The sequence below is a fragment of the Medicago truncatula genome, chromosome 2 (genome assembly GCF_003473485.1).
Source record: "Medicago truncatula cultivar Jemalong A17 chromosome 2, MtrunA17r5.0-ANR, whole genome shotgun sequence".
NCBI classification, from domain to species: domain Eukaryota; kingdom Viridiplantae; phylum Streptophyta; class Magnoliopsida; order Fabales; family Fabaceae; genus Medicago; species Medicago truncatula.
The window spans coordinates 29583163-29599224 of NC_053043.1; the positions used below are offsets into that span (position 1 = coordinate 29583163).

Sequence of the window (16062 nt, forward strand, 5' to 3'; positions counted from 1 at the left end):
CTGAAGAAGAAAGATGAAAGAATTGAATGATTCAAATCTGGAATTGAATCTCGAATTCGAATTTTTTTTTGCTTTGCTGTTGGGATTCGAATATGAAATTGAGAGAATATATGATTATGGTGGAATGAATGAAAGAAAAATAAAACTGCAATTATTTTGTTATTATGTGAGAGAAGGTGAATTAATCTAACTTCATATTCTGCAATTGTTTTGTTATTACCCGAGTTTGTTTGGTACCTTTGTTGGAGTTCAGTTTGGATCCTTCTTATCATCCATGGCTTTATTGATGAACACGATATGTAAAAGCTGAGAGAGAAAATTAATCTTGGATTTATAAATGTTGTTGTGGTTGATGTTTTTGGATTTTTCTGGGTATGTTGATGAAGATGATGATGGTGTTGATGAATGTGATGATGAAGAAGTTGAGGGAAGAAGATGAAGAAAGGGAAAGTTAATTAGATGTTGTTGACTCACCGTAAGATAAAATAGACCTGTTTAATCTAATCGTTCTCCTTTTAAAAAAAAATCTAACGGTTTAAATTAAAAACATTAATAGGATCTATGGTGGACCACTCTTAAGGTTGTTTCACCATAGACATTTGAGGTTAAAGTTAACTGTCAGGGATTTATTTGACCGACGGAGGCAAACATGAGGGACCAAAACATGAGTTTTATTAGTTATGGGACCAAAACGAAAACTTGAAATTAATTAGGGGACCAAATGACCTATTAAGCCTAATTGTTATTTGTTATAGAAATATTATATATATATATATATATATATATATATATATATATATATATATATATTAGAATAGAATAGAATATTGAGATTTAAATAGGTTAAGGATTTTTATAAAAGCGGAGAGCTAGAAGCGGAGAGCTAGAAGGTTTTGCAACACAATCTGAAATATTTTGGTAGGCAATCTAATATATTTTAGTGCATGCTTTGAAATATATTTTGATACTCAATAATATATTTCTGTACTGAATAAAATATTTTTGTACTTAATATAATATATTTTGGCACTCAATTGAGATATTTAAGTACTAGATCTAATAGGTGCATTACTTGTTTCCAAAGTTTCTCACTTATTAGTTGTAAACTATCTCTATAAATAGAGAACTCACACAGTGCATTCTACACACCGAAATTCACAGTTGATGCTTCCTGTGCTTTTCTTCTCTTCTCCCTCTTTTGACTTGTGTTGACGAGTCTTTCTTCTTTTTCTACTCCCTTCTGTCCCTTCGGAATTAAGAGTGTTCTTAAGACCATAATCCCTCTTCTGTTTAATATCCTTTTAGAGAAGAGAAAGCGATAGAGTCCTTCGTCGATCAATCCATGGTAAGGGTGGGACTAGCCTTAAATAATTCTAAGTGTTTTAATTCTGAAAATTGTATTTAACATGTTGCAGGTTTAGTTTTGAGGACTTGGGAATTAGGGTTAAAAATGATAAATTGATGATTATATGATTAAAACCTTGGGTAATCTTAACCATAGAGCTTGAAGTGAACTTTTGTTGTTCTTGAGAACTTTTATGAAAAATGTGATTTTTGTAAAATAATGTTTTGGGTCATCTTTTATATGGTTTTGAGTGCCTTAACATGTATAAAAATGGTTAGACAAGTTTTTGGATCAAATTTGGGCAAAGAGAAGTTAAAATTGGGATTTTGGGGTGAAAAATGGGTTTTTCTCGAGTTGCTCTCTGATAGCATGTCCTGTTTCATATTCTTGCATCTTTTCCACACGTTTCTGTTTTGAATTGGCCTTTGATGTAAACATAAAAGTTGTAGATAATTGAGTTAGCTTTCCAGTTGCTTTGGTTTAACGTGAAAATGATTTTTGATTCTTGAGATATGATGAAAATACTCCAAGTAGGTCTTAGTGAAATTTTATGAAAATTCAGCATAACCGTTTCTAAGTTAATCCAAAACTTATGGAATAATTCTAAACCTCAAAACTAGAAGTACTAGGAGTTTAATTAAGGGGTTTAAGAGTATTTAACATGTGTTGTGATGGATCTAATTTGGTTGGATGTGAATATGATTTGATGTTGATGGTAATGTAATATATTTGTATATGCATTATGTGAATTATATAAGATGTTTAAGTTGTTGTTTATTATCATTTGATATTGTTATATCTTGAGATGTTTACGTGCTGCCTATGTTGTTGTTGTTGGTTATGTGAAATATTTATATGTCTTATGTGAAAAATGTATGATGTTTAAGTTGTTGGTGCTTCTCATTAATATTGTTATGTTGTGAATTGCTTGTGCTGTTTCTGTTGCTGTTGAATATTGATCAAGTTGCAGGTGTTGGTCTAAGTTGTAAAGTTGTAAGTTGTCGTTCCAAAGTATTCCAAAGTATTGGAGTCTTAAGTTGTTGATGTTGTCTAAGTTGTAAGTTGTCGTTCCAAAGTATTGGAGTCTTAAGTTGTCGATGTTGTCCAAAGTTGTAAGTTGTTGAGTCCATGCATACTCATTTAAGTTGGGGGCTTGATGCCCTGGAGCCTTTGCTCAATAAGTTGAGGGCTTGATGCCATGGAGCCTTTTCTCAACACGTTGGGGGCTTGATGCCCTGGAGCCTTTGCTCAATTAAGTTGAGGGCTTGATGCCCTGGGAGTATATTAATGCTCAAATAAGTTGAGGGCTTGATGCATCTCAAAAATCCCAAACAAACGAGTAATCTCCAAACATAACAGAATCCAAGAAAAATAAACTAATCTAGACCGACACAACAAGCCTAGATCAGAGCCGACTCAACACCGATATCGGAGAAAGCTCCCGATATCACCAAGCACAAACTCACCAAGCACTACTCCTGCACAACGTCTACCCATCCATACAGACAGGTAGGCGGTTAAAACCATTGGGTGTAAGTAATACATCATCATAATCTAAATAACAGTTATCATGAATATTTCAATTAACATCATGCATTTGATCAATAATAATCACACATTAATACTTACATCACATCCCAATATCTCACATCAATAATCATCAATCAAGTGAACAATTATCAATTCATAAATATTCATTCACAATCACCAACCACATTTATCATGAACAATCATTAATCACATTTCATGAACAATCACCAATCACATATATCAATAAGACTCATGCCATGATATGCACCTATTGACACATATATGCATGTGGTACCAAATCTCCCAAGGGTCGTCACCCATAACCAGATCTCAAAAGATCTCTGCCAGGCCGAAGCCCTATAACGAAATCAAACATCGTATCTAGATCTCAAAAGATCTCTACCAGACCGAAGCCCTATAACTAGATCTCAAAAGATCTCTGCTAGGCCGAAGCCCTAAAACTAGACCTCAAAAGATCTCTGCCAGGCCGAAGCCCTATAATGAATAAATCATCATCTCAACACGACTATGATGCATGGACATGTATAAGGACTCGATAATGTGACAACAATCCACAATTTCAACCTCAATATATAGGACAACACCCAATTATATTGATTATCTCCACACATTGCATTATCAAGAAAACATGCCCACACCCAATTAAATCATAGTATTCATCATCACACTTCAACATGATTATCAATAATCAACAAAATCATTCAACATCAACTATCACATATAGTTTCACCCATTCAACATTTCTTACATTCTAAGTAAGATAGCATACCAATCTCATGATAAATATCATATCCAAAATAATCATCCATTCATACATCTTCACTTAGTTATATAAACATAGCCACCACAATTCTTAAGACAATTGGTTCGAGAAACATTTATGACTAAAACTATACCAATTGGCCACTGGCCAACCTTGACGAACTCCAAGACAAAACGACATAGACAATTTGAAAACCTTCAAACAATCTTAATCGACAATATATTCATGAAGTTAAGTCGTCTTCGGATCATTAACATCAACCCAAGCACAACTTAAGTTCATATGAAAATCCCGTTTTCACAACCTTTCACATTCCCACCCGAAATATCACTTTCTACTTGATTAAGATGTTTGACCACCCTTACAAGTATTACCTAAGTCTATATGAGCTGTAGGTTCAACTTGCAAGCTTTATTAGTTTATAAAATTTGTTTTCGACAAAGTTTGGAATTCCCAAAATTTCTCAAGTTAAGACTCAATTCAAGAATTTCAAGTATAGGCAAGCAATCATTGTTCCACTAGGTTCTGGGGATTAACAGTAGTTAAACATACTTAAAGAATCATTTAAGAAAGCTCGGATTGGCCCCCAAAGACTCGGAACAAAAGATTAAAGTGGTTGAAACTTGAGATGTTCGCTTAAGCGACCACCTGGTTCGCTTAAGCGAACAAGTTACAGTGGCAAATCACTTTGTTCGCTTTCTGGTCGCCGACTGGTCGCTCACCAGTTCGCTTAAGCGACCACAAGTTCGCTTAAGCGAACGAGTTCTAATAGCAACCAGAAATCTTCGCTTACTAGTTCGCTGACCGGTCGCTCAAGCGACCCAACCTAGAAAAATCCATATGAATGCTCGCTTACCAGGTCGCTTAAGTGAACCTCTAAGTGAACCTTCACAGGTTTGCAGAAAATGTTACGGTTTTGGACCCCTTTTTACCCCAAAATCCCAATTTTGATCCCTCATTGCCCAAATGCGTTTCCAGAACATGTTTATAGGTCAATATGACTAAAAAGACTCATAAAGACTCAATCAAACTTGAAAACACTTGACAATTGGACCAATTCATCATTTTCACCAAAACACCAACAACAATTCAAATTCTCATCCTCAATTCATGAATATGCATACCCAAGCCATTATTCATCAACCACAACATCAATTAACAACCATAACATCAATTGAACAAGAATCATAACTTAATCTAACAACAACTTAGCAAAATTCACCAATTGAGCACAATTTTCACAACTTATCATACAATCATACAATTATCATCAATTCATGCATACAAACATATCATCACAATTGGAGCACGAATTTAGCAACAATTATCCATTATGCAAAAATTCATACAACATTTGCAAATTTACAAAAATTATGATGATTATGGTGAAGACTAACCCCCTTACCTTAGGTAAAGATTAATCCCAACTTAGGCTTCAATTTAGCTCCTAAGCTCACTCCAATTCTTGATTCTTCAAGTTCTTCTTCTCAACCCTTTTTCTTCTCTTCACCACTTTCTCTCTCTATCTCTCTCTAGAAAATATCTTATGAAATGAATGAAGTGATATTTTCCTAAGACAAACTCATTTGGCATACCCCTTAATGGGCTTAACCTAGTTTCTAGTGGACTTAACCCATTTCTATTCACATCTCAAAATTTCTACACTCTAACCGGTAATTAACTAATAACGGTAAAAAGTCACTAACGGTCACTAAACGGTAAAATCTCAATTTTACTCTAGTAACTTAGTAAAATAGCTATTCTCACTAATCACTAAGAGTAATTCCCACTAAAAATTATAATTTTACCCGTTCTCACAAAATGACCAAAATACCCCTAAGTCCAAAATGACTAAAATACCCTTCTAACACGGAAACCCATGAAAATGCACCCAATGAAGAATAATCACACACAAACACATAAAACACATACTAAAAGTAATTAAAATAAATCTAGCTAAAAATCGGGCTGTTACAACTCTCCCCCCCTAAAAAGAATTTTTGCCCTCGAAAATTACCTGAAGGAAACAACTCCGGATACGAAACCTTCATCCTACTCTCTGCTTCCCAAGTGGCACTCTCACCTGGTTGTCCAACCCAAATCACCTTGACCAAAACAATCTCCTTGCCACGCAAACGCTTCCAGTCACGACACTCAATCCTAACCGGCCAAGTCTCAACGGTCAAATTATCTCTTACTTCCACATCATCTACTTGTATCCCATGAGACAAATCATGCACATACTTCCTCAACTGAGACACATGAAACACATTATGAAGATTCGACAAAGACGGTGGTAACGCAATCCAATACGCTACATCCCCAACCTTCTCAATAACATCAAACGGTCCAACAAAATGAGGAGTCAACTTCCTACACTTCAAAGCACGACCAACACCGGTCACAGGATTCACCCTCAAAAATACATGATCACCAACTTGAAACTCAATATCCTTTCTCCTCTTATCATGATAACTCTTCTGTCTACTCTGAGACGCCTTCATCTTCTCCTGAATCATGTTAACCTTTTCCGTAATTTCTTGCACAACTTCCGTTCCTAACAAAACACTTTCCCCGGATTCAAACCAACACAACGGTGTTCTACACCTCCTACCATACAAAGCCTCAAACGGAGCCAATCCGATACTAGAATGAAAATTGTTGTTGTAAGTAAACTCAATCAACGGTAAACATTCGTCCTAACGGACACCTTGCTCCAACACACAAGCTCTTAACAAATCCTCCAAACTCTGAATAGTCCTCTCCGTCTGCCCATCGGTCTGAGGATGGTAAGAAGAACTCAATCTCAACTTAGTTCCCAAAGCAGCTTGCAAACTCTCCCAGAACTTAGAAGTAAACATCGGATCCCGATCTGACACAATACTAGAAGGAATACCATGCAATCTAACAATCTGCTCAATGTAGATCTCAGCCAACCTCGCTACAGACATACCAGTCTTAATAGGAACAAAATGTGTTGACTTCGTCTACCGATCAACAATCACCCAAATGGAATCAAAACTCTTACAAGTCTTAGGCAACACTCCAACAAAGTCCATAGAAATACTATCCCACTTCCACTCTGGCACAAACAACGGTTGCATCAAACCCGACGGTCTCTAATGTTCAATCTTCGATTTCTGACAAACCAAACAAGCATAAACAAACTCGGCAATCTCCTTCTTCATTCCAGGCCACCAAAACAACCTCTTCAAATCTTGATACATCTTGGTTGCTCCTGGATGAATACTCAAACTACTTCTATGACCTTCGTCCAAAATCTGCCTCTTAAGCTCAAGAACATCCAACACACAAACTCGATCACGAAACATCAAAACATCATTCTCATCCACTCTAAAGTCTCCACCTTTACCTTGATTAACCAACACTACTCGATCCACGAGTTCCAAATCTTCCTTCTGACCATTCTTAATCTCTTTCAAAATATTGCTTGTCAACTTCAACATACCCAATCTCACACCATCCGGTGTCAACTCACTAACCAAACTCAAGTCTCGAAACTGCTCAACCAATTCCATCTCTTTAACCATCAAAGCAAACATATGCAAAGTCTTTCTACTCAAAGCATCAGCAACAACATTAGCCTTCCCGGGATGATAACTCAACTGAAAACTAAAATCCTTAAGATACTCCAACCATCTTCTTTGCCTCATATTCAACTCTTTCTGATCAAACAAGTACTTCAAACTCTTGTGGTCACTGAACACCTCAAACTTAGAACCATACAAATAATGTCTCCAAATCTTCAATGTATACACAATGGCCGCCAATTCCAAATCATGAGTCGGATAATTCTTCTCATGTACTTTCAACTGCCTCGAAGCATAAGCCACAACCTAACGATTCTGCATAAGCACACCACCAAGACCCATCTTTGAAGCATCACAATACACAACAAACGATTCTTTCGGATTCGACAAAATCAACACTGGAGCTGAAGTCAACCTCTTCTTCAACTCTCGGAAACTCTTCTCACACTTAGCATCCCAAACATACGCTTGTCCTTTCCGAGTCAACTACGTTAATGGCAACGCCAACTTAGAGAATCCCTCAATGAACCTCCGATAGTAACCCGCCAAACCAAGAAAACTTTTAATCTCAAAAACAGACTTAGGAGACTCCCACTGCAACACTACATCAACCTTAGAAGAATCCACATAAATACCACCCTTAGAAATCACATGACCAAGGAAACTCACTTCCTTCAACCAAAACTCACACTTAGACAACTTAGCACATAATTGGTTCTCTTTCAATACTTGCAACACAATCCTCAAATGCTCAGCATGCTCTTCCTCAGACTTCGAATACACCAAAATATCATTTATGAACACCACCACAAAACAGTCCAGATAAGGATGAAATATTCTATTCATGTACTCCGTAAAGACACCTGGCGCATTAGATACTCCAAATGGCATCATAGAATACTCATAGTGTCCATACCTCGTTCGGAATGCGGTTTTGGATATATCTTCCGCCTTCACTATAATCTGATGATATCCTGATCTTAAATCAATCTTACTAAACACCTCTGCACCAACCAACTGATCCATCAAATCATCAATCCTTGGAAGTGGATGCCGATTCTTAATCGTCACTTTGTTCAACTGCCGATAATCCACACACAACCTCATGCTTCCATCTTTCTTCTTAACCAACAACACTGGAGCACCCCACAGCGAAACACTTGGTCTAATAAACTACTTCTCAAGCAACTCTTCTAACTGTTTCTTCAATTCACCCAACTCTGATGCAGACATCCGATACAGCGCAATCGAAATAGGACTCGTTCCTGGTACCAAATCAATTGCAAACTCAACTTCCCTCTCTGGCGGTAACTGATGAGTCATTTATTGCTTACTTTTATATGCTTTTTAGTTTAGTTTTATTTAGATTTTATTTTATTTTATGTTAGTATTATCTCCTTTTTAGGATAGTTTACTTTAAATTGCATTTTATTTTATTTCAGGAATAAATATTGGATGGATTGAGTCTTGGAGCAAAAGAAAGGGACTTGGAGCCGATTGGATGCAAAAATATGAAGATTGAGAGACAAAAATATGTCTCCCCCATGCCAGAAGCTTGGCACGGCCCGTGCTAACCTTGGCACGGCCGTGCCACCCTCCAGTGTCACTTTTGCTGCTTTTACTTAGATTTTAAGCTACTCTGTTTTTAGCCCGAATGTAATAGCTTAGATTTTAAGTCGAACAAATGCTATAAATAGAGTAGCCATCCATCACAAATTTTCATCTTTACTTGGAATTCAATAAGTGACAATTGCTTTTCTAATTAAAGTTCTTTTCTTTTCCTTTATTTTCTTGTCATTTACTTTTATGCTTTCTCTCTTCTTCCCCATGTCTACGATGAACATGAGTGAGTAGACTTCTCCTTGTCTTGGGAGTGTTGGATAAGTCTAAATGACATAATCCTAATCAAACCAAGCTCTAAACCTTAGTCTTATGTAACCCTAATTTCTTATCTGAATTCGCCGCTTTAACATGGATCAACCATTATCAAACTGTGGAAACGAAAGTGGAGGGTTTGATAATTGTTTATCCATTATTCCAAATATCAATTCATAAAATGAAAGTGGAGCTTTGATATTCGAACAAGTGAATTCAGACAAGGATTGCCAAGTCAGTGAAATAGGCTTTGCAATCTTTGAGACATATAGTTTCGATCTTCAAGGGAACTAATAACAATCAAGTCAGCGAAATAGGCTTGGTTTTTAGAGGAACCAAAATCTAATAGTAATCAAGTCAGCGAAATAGGCTTGGTTGCTAGAGGAACATAAGAGAAACTGTCTTGAGAAATTAGGTCTAACATAACATTATAAGCTTATAGTTTTGGTTTGAGAAGGACTTGTTATTTAGATGAAACCAACGATCCCAAGGCTCCTTTTATTATATTAATTTTCAACCGTCTGAAAACCCCCAACTTGCAATTCTCTTCTCTTCTAATCATCTCCAAAGATTAATTAAATTGAACTACTCCCTGTCGGAACGATACTCTTTTCATACTACTTCGGTAAGACCGTGCACTTGCGGTTTTATCTCATCAAGTTTTTGGCGCCGCTGCCGGGGAGTAAACTAATTTGATTAACTCTTTCTTTGTGATTAGAACCCTCTTCTCTTCCTCTTTTCTTCTACTTCTTTCTTTGTTTTACCACTAACTTCTTGGGTTCTCGATTTCTTATGCGAAGAAGTAAAAGTCTCGGAGAATTTATTCCTGAGATCGAAAGGTTTTTGCATAAGAAAAAGAGAGAAGCACAAAATAATACTGCTATGGCTGAACGCACTCTCAAAGAGTATGCTACTCCTTCAACGGAGGAGCCACAAGCTATTATCGTGTACCCAACGGTTGCGGGTAATAACTTCGAAATCAAGCCTGCACTACTCAATTTGGTGCAGCAAAATCAGTTTTCTGGATCACCCACTAAGGATCCAAATCTCCATATTTCTTCCTTCCTAAGACTCAGTGGCACCATAAAAGAGAACCAAGAAGCCGTAAGACTTCATCTCTTTCCCTTTTCCTTAAGGGATAGAGCTAGCACTTGGTTCCATTCCGTAGAAGTCAGTTCCATTACTTCATGGGACGATATGAGGCGAGCATTCCTTGCCCGATTTTTCCCCCCATCTAAAACCGCTAAGCTTAGAGATCAAATCACGCGTTTCAGTCAAAAAGATGGGGAGTCTCTCTATGAGGCGTGGGAGCGTTTCAAGGAAATGCTTAGACTTTGTCCCCACCATGGCCTAGAGAAGTGGCTTATAGTCCACACATTTTATAATGGCTTGTCATATACCACTAAGATGTCTGTTGATGCAGCTGCAGGTGGAGCTCTAATGAACAAAAACTATACGGAGGGTTATGCTTTGATTGAAGACATGGCTCAGAATCACTACCAATGGACCAACGAGAGAGCCGTCACCACTCCTACTCCCTCTAAGAAAGAGGCAGGTATACACGAAGTCTCTGAATATAACCACCTTGCTGCTAAGGTTGAGGCATTAACCCAAAAATTTGAAAAGCTTAATGTTAATGCTGTCACACCTTCTTCTACATCCCCTCCTTATGAAATTTGTGGTATATCCGGTCATATCGGTGTTGATTGTCAGTTAGGTAGTGCTGCCAATATTGAGCAACTGAATTACGCTCAATATAACCAAGGAATGAGGCCAAATCAAAATTTTTACAAAAAACCTCAAGGTTCCTATGGACAAGCAGCACCACCTGGCTATACAAACAACCAGAGAGTGGCTCAGAAATCAAGTTTGGAGATTTTGTTGGAAAATTGCATAGCTAATCAAAATAAAAATCTTCAAGAACTGAAAAACCAAACAGGATTTCTGAACGACTCTCTCTCCAAGCTCAATACTAAGGTCGATTCTATCGCCACTCACACCAAAATGCTTGAGACCCAAATCTCCCAAGTGGCCTAACAAGTGGCTGCCTCTTCTCAAACACCAGGAGTCTTTCCTGGTCAACCTGAAACAAACCCCAAAGCCCATGTCAATGTTATTTCTCTCGGGGGCAGTAAGTTAGAAGAGACCGTTAATAAAGCCAAAAGTGTCGCGGGAGAGAATGTTAAGCTTCTAGGTGAAAGGGATACGATAAAGAAACCGCTTGATAAGAACAAAAACCTTAACCCATTAAGGCTTACTAAGCTCAACTTGGAGGCTCAATTCGCTAAATTCTTAAACATACTTAAAAAGATTTGCATTAAGATTCCCTTTGCTGAAGCTTTGTCTCGTATGCCTCTATACGCCAAGTTTTTAAAAGAAATTTTTTCAAAGAAAAGGGCTGTAGATCATAAAGAGACAATAGCTTTAACTAGGGAAAGTAGTGCAATCGTCAAGAAGCAACCCCAAAAGCTTAGAGATCCAGGTAGTTTTGCCATCCCTTGTGTGATAGGGAAAGAGACCGTTGACAAAGCCTTGTGTGACTTAGGAGCCAGTGTTAGTTTGTTGCCTCTATCCCTCTTTAAAAAGATGGGAATAGGAGAGTTGAAACCTACCGAGATGATACTAAAATTGGCTGACCGCTCGGTCATCCCGATAGCCGGATACGTTGAAGACATCCCCGTTAAGATAGAAGGGATATACATCCCAACTGACTTTGTGGTTGTTGACATCGAGGAAGACCACGATTGCCCTATGATACTAGGAAGACCATTCCTCGCCACTGCGGGTGCTATAGTTGATGTTAAGAGTGGTAGGATAGTTTTTCAAGTGAGTGAAGACATGGTAGGATTTGAGTTTGAAAACATTAAGGAAGGTCCCGCCCTTTATTATTGCAATATGGTCAAAGAACATGATTTGAAAGAACGCTTTTTAGCGTCATCTACACAATACAACATCTTTGACCCTTTCTAATGGACACTTTCTTTAGCGTCAAACTAATGACTATAAAGAAGCGCTTCGTGGGAGGCAACCCACGCATTTAACTGCTTTTATTTTGTTATTTTAAGTATTTTGTAGGTGATTGTCCGAGTAGGATTCAAGAAAACAGAAAAATTTTGAAGCCTCGTCCTCCAGAACCTTGGCACGGCCCGTGCTCACACTGGCACGGCCATGCCAGACCTTGACTACTCACAATAGGCCATTGTTCCAGAATGTTGGCACGGCCCGTGCTAAGCTTGGCACGGCCGTGCCCGATATCAGGTAAGTATAATCTTACCTTTTGGCCTTCTTCTTCCTTCACTCTCAAACACAAACATCTCTCTACCTTCACCCTTCTCTCTAAAACCTCCATAACCATACAACCTCAAACCTCCACACCCCCCCTCCAAATCTCACCAATTCCCAAAATTTCTCCAACCAATCAATCACAAACACCATTCCAATCATAACCCACCATTCAAAAACCAATTTCATCCATCCAAACAACATCACCCAAATTCGTAACCCTCATAAACCTAACCCAAAAACCAGAAATTCTTCACCAATCTCCATAACCCAACCCCTAAAACTCACTTAAACCCTCACCAAACCACTAAACCAACCTTTTTCCACCAACACAACCCGTACACAAACCCTCACCGCCATCACACCAAGGTCAAGGTAATGGCTTCAAAGAGAAGTGAAAAGAAGTTGGAAGCTCATCAGGGGGACCTCCCCCAAAGAAGAAAGCGCAAGTCAAGAATCATGGCATCACCTTCAGGGACAACAAGCAAAGGGATAGGTACAAAATTCTAATCTCTAAACCTCTACATCCTTGCAGGTACCCTGATAACCATGGCTTGAATAAGCTAGGAATTAAAGATAATGTGTTTAATCTTCTAGAAAGGTTAGGATGGGTTGATATGTTGAGACCTATGAGAGGGTATGAAAATTTCACCTATGAATTTTTAAGTTCTATTGTTTTTACGAAAGATAGGTTGAATTTTGATAACCCTAACCATAGAGTTTCTTTCCGGCTTATGAATATTGATTATGAGATGTCTCTTCAACACTTCTGTGATGAGATGGGCTTCGCAAATGCGGGGTTCATCCACGACTCTTGGGATCAAAATTTAAAACCGGTTGACTATCAACCCGCCGCCTTTTGGGAGCGAATTACAGGTCTTGACCAGTTTAACACACGTGCCAACAAAGCTAGCAACATTCACAACCCCGTACTTAGGTACCGTCAAAGGGTTATGGCTTGCACTATTTGGGGAAGGAGTGAATTAGGGAACACTGGGAGTGATGAACTCTTCATGCTTTGGGCTATGCTGCACAACCACCCCGTTAACACTTGTTTTTACATGCTTGACTACCTTTCCCTTATAGGAAATAGGTCCGATAGTAGGGGAGAAATCGTAGTTGGTGGTATCATAACATACATAGCTAGGCGGTTAGGCGTGAGTGAAGACCAAGGGATAAACAAGATCGAGGGTAACAATAGGCTAAACATAGAAACCCTTATCTCTATGAATTTCATAAAAACTCGAATCCCCTTTGTTTATACACTCAAGCTCAATGTGCCCACTTTGATTTTATTGCCTAACCCATCTCAGACTAACACCGAGGTGGAAGAAAATTTGTTGTATGTTAATGATGACCCACAGGTGCACATAAAACAGCATAATGAAGAAGAGGAAGGTGCACAAATGCACCTTGATGAGGAGCACCATGACCATGATGAAGGTGAAACAAATGAAAATGCAAGATGGGCATGGATGAATATCGAGGTCGAAAGGATAAGCACCGAGCAACAAAGGCAAGGTGTTGAATTAATGGGCATAAGGAATGATGTCCAACGGGGCAACCGCATATCCGAAGAAAACAACCAAATGCTTCGGAACATGATGCACCACTTTCACCTCCAAGGTCCTCCATATGGACCCCATTGATAAAATTGTGAGCTTTCCTCTTCCTCTCTTCCCTTCTTTCTCCTCCTCCTTCTTCTTCTTCTTCTTCTTCTTCTTCTTCTTCTTCTTCCTCTCCTTCTCTTTTATTTTTCTATCTTGAATCATTGAGGACAATGCTTCTCCTAAGTATGGGGGGAGCCTAATAAAGTGTCTTTAGTCGTAGTGTTTCCAAACTCCCTTGAACTTTATTCTTTTGTTATGTTTTATTGTGAAAGGCATGATTAAGCAGCTCGTTTTCATTGTTTTATTATGACATAAATTTTTTGTTGTCTCTTCAATGGTCGTTTCTTGTACATGAAAGTGATTTCTTGTGTTATAAGTATTCTTGCTATACCCACATCAAGTTTTATTGTGAAATTAATTCTCCAATGAGAAAAGCACCTAGTTGCAATCCTTGAGTAAGTGTATGAGTAGGTATTTTAAGGAACACGTTCTAGCTTTAATGGTAACCTGGACCCTTAAAAATCTTCAGAGTAAAAGTAGTATAAGTTTATGTGGGAATAATTCTAAAGTGATGAACTGTGTAAACCGAAATGGGGCGGAAGGATATCACCACACGTGGACGAAAGGATACCCTCTCACTAACTTCCTAAATGTGGTGATGACTTCTCAAACAAATTGTGCTTAAATTAAACCCTCTAAAAAGAGGAACTTCCTAAGTGAAGTAAACAAGTTGTAGCACTACTTAGGGTGATCATGGAAACTTGGAGGAAAGGATACCCCCTCACAGACTTCCAATGTGAAATGATAGCCCCTAGGCATCTACAAGCCCCCAAATGTATAAATTCATCAAGTCTATCTTAACTCTCCCACTTCTCTTATATGAAATGAAGAAAAGATTTTTCTCGGTCATTTTAGTGTTAAGGTTAGAACCTGTTCCTCATAATATCTATCTTATACAGGAGCAAGAAAAGGGTTGGACTACACACACATACACTCACTTAAGATTTGTTGTTGGGTTGAATAAGTTTACAAAGAATACTTGAAGTTGTGATTAGTGTACGTTGAAATGAAACCTCGAGGGAGACATAAGCTTTTATTTAAAGTGTCATATATTAATCCTTTTGTTGCTGCCATGACTATGCCTTTTGCTTGAGGACAAGCAAAGATTCAAGTGTGGGGAGTTTGATGAGTCATTTATTGCTTACTTTTATATGCTTTTTAGTTTACTTTTATTTAGATTTTATTTTATTTTATGTTAGTATTATTTCCTTTTTAGGATAGTTTACTTTAAATTGCATTTTATTTTATTTCAGGAATAAATATTGGATGGATTGAGTCTTGGAGCAAAAGAAAGGGACTTGGAGCCGATTGGATGCAAAAATATGAAGATTGAGAGACAAAAATATGTCTCCCCCATGCCAGAAGCTTGGCACGGCCCGTGCTAACCTTGGCACGGCCGTGCCACCCTCCAGTGTCACTTTTGCTGCTTTTGCTTAGATTTTAAGCTACTCTATTTTTAGCCCGAATGTAATAGCTTAGATTTTAAGTCGAACAAATGCTATAAATAGAGTAGCCATCCATCAAAAATTTTCATCTTTACTTGGAATTCAATAAGTGACAATTGCTTTTCTAATTAAAGTTCTTTTCTTTTCCTTTATTTTCTTGTCATTTACTTTTATGCTTTCTCTCTTCTTCCCCATGTCTACGATGAACATGAGTGAGTAGACTTCTCCTTGTCTTGGGATTGTTGGATAAGTCTAAATGACATAATCCTAATCAAACCAAGCTCTAAACCTTAGTCTTATGTAACCCTAATTTCTTATCTGAATTCGCCGCTTTAACATGGATCAACCATTATCAAACTGTGGAAACGAAAGTGGAGGGTTTGATAATTGTTTATCCATTATTCCAAATATCAATTCATAAAATGAAAGTGGAGCTTTGATATTCGAACAAGTGAATTCAGACAAGGATTGCCAAGTCAGCGAAATAGGCTTTGCAATCTTTGAGACATATAGTTTCGATCTTCAAGGGAACTTATAACAATCAAGTCAGCGAAATAGGCTTGGTTGTTAGAGGAACCAA

At 37.9% G+C, this 16062-nt stretch overlaps 1 non-coding gene across 1 annotated transcript; it reads right to left on the reverse strand.

Moving 5' to 3' along the window:
- Positions 1 to 10330: 10330 nt before the first annotated feature.
- On the reverse strand, positions 10331 to 10437 carry LOC120578758 (small nucleolar RNA R71). Its single transcript, XR_005644569.1, has one exon. It is a non-coding gene; the product is annotated as a small nucleolar RNA R71 (small nucleolar RNA).
- Positions 10438 to 16062: the final 5625 nt, after the last annotated feature.